The following is a 2,266-nucleotide window of genomic DNA, read 5'->3' as shown; positions in this document are numbered from 1 at the left end:
TGCGTAATCTTTGTAAATCTTTTTAATCTTTTATTATTACATATTGGTAACAAAATCACACCACGTAAGGAATGGCGTGTCGCACTTTTTGCAGCGTCAACTAGTTTAGGTTATAAATGTGGGTACATGTCCGTCTATACTTTTAAGTCTAATTAGCTGCCGCCCATAGGGTACTGCTAAGAAGTAACTGTCAAAAGGGGTTTCTTTGGAATAAAAACAATTGAATTCTTTCTTATTTAAAAACAAAAGGTTCCGAGAAGAAACCAAAACTATAGTTCCTGAACATTGTTGATTTTTACCTAATAAAACACTACTTTGTTTTTAATAGAATTATAAATACTTTTATAACGATAACTGGGTAATTTTATCATTTTACCTCATCTCCCTAACATTAATTAATATATTACAGTAATAAGTATTATTCGAAAGTTATTTCATTTATCAAAATCGACAATTCTATACTAGGGTAGATGGTGTAATTATTTTTCACCTCATTCATGCCAGGTTAAGAAGTTATTACCAGTTATTTTGTCGTCATATCCAGCCAGGTATCCTACATAAAAATTGGTATCAGAAGTGGGATTCGTCAATCGCTGTCGCGGAACAAGGATAGTCCTCAGCGGTATCCGAAAACTGTCCGGTGATAGCGATTGTGTTTTAACACTTAGGGGAGAGTGGGGTTAACACGAACGCGGGGTAAACCCGAACGCAACACTTCTGATGTGTCAGAAAGAGATAGACATATTTTTAGTGCCATATTTCATACCACTAGTGCCAGTCAACGACCAGAGCGACGGGGACGCACGTACCTATCAAGGTATGCATTTTGTTATATTTTGCAAGATTTTGATGTAATTTTTTCGTAAATTCAACTAGGTATTACTTGATTTTTATTAACAATATTTATTTGACTTTTACTTGCTGGAGTACTTACATATTAAGTCATAACAATGACGCAACCGGCAAAAGTAATATAACCTAAAATATTTATTTCAATATTTTTTTTTCCATCCGGCGGGGTAAAGGCGAACACTCCATGTCGGGTAATCACGAACATTCGTCATTACCCCATCATTTTGTTGGTTCCTGGTTACTCGATTTTTTATTGTTCCAGATGCCACGTAATTACACAAGAAAAACAGTGACGAAATGCAGTCTACAAGATCTCAAAAAGGCTATAGATGATGTTCAAACCAATAAACTTAGCATCAGCAAAGCTGCAGAAACTTATAATGTTCCAAAAACTACCATTTTTGATCACCTAAAGAAGTCAGCTATTAAATTGCCAAGAGCTGGTCGAAAAATTTTATTCACGGACGAGAAAGAAGCGGAACTCGTGGATTATATCATAAAATGCAGTACACTTTATTACGGCCTAACCATAAAAAAATTCGCCAAATTGCGTACCAATATACTGAGAAGAACAAACTTCCTCACAATTTCGACCGAGTAAAACAGCTAGACAGGAAATACACAGCATTCAATGAAACTGACGTTCAAGTTTTTTATGATAATTTGAAGGCCATACAAGAGAAATATCATATTCAACCTGATAAAATTTTTAACGTCGATGAAACAGGTATATCAACAGTCCAGAAAAATCAGAAAATAGTGGCAGTAAGAGGTCAGAAATAAGTCCGTAAGGCAACGATTGCCGAAAGGGGGTCTACAACAACAGTGGTTTATGCATTTAGTGCAGCCGGTCAATACATTCCACCGTTTTTTATATTTAAAAGGAAGCGCATGAATCTACTATTACTAAAAGGTAGTAACCCTAACATGATTGGAGCTGTGTCAGACTCTGGATGAATAAATGAAAGCCTATTTGTTGATTGACTACACCACTTCATTTAATATGCAAAGCCTTCAAAAGAAGATCCAGTGTTGCTCATATTGGATAACCATGAAAGACACATAAGTCTTGATGCTTATTCACTATGCAGAGAACATGGAATCATTATGCTGACTTTGCCACCACACACCTCACATTAACTCCAACCTTTGGATTTGACATATTTTGGCCCTATCAAGACTATCAGACATACATCAAGAATGTAAGAATCGCATGGCAGATCGATTTGGACAACCCATCACACAATACGACATAGTAGAATTGTTTACGAATGCTTTTAACCGATGCAATAATCTTCAAAAAGCAGCAAGTGGTTTTAGATGTGCAGGAATATATTCTTTGCGCCCCATCGAGTTCGATTCAATTGAGCCAAATATATCCTAAAATAACGCACAGACAACAATGAACCCACCG

Source organism: Agrilus planipennis, unplaced genomic scaffold (assembly GCF_000699045.2).
Source record: "Agrilus planipennis isolate EAB-ADULT unplaced genomic scaffold, Apla_2.0 scaffold4, whole genome shotgun sequence".
NCBI lineage: Eukaryota > Metazoa > Arthropoda > Insecta > Coleoptera > Buprestidae > Agrilus > Agrilus planipennis.
Note: the sequence above shows the minus strand (reverse complement) of the source record.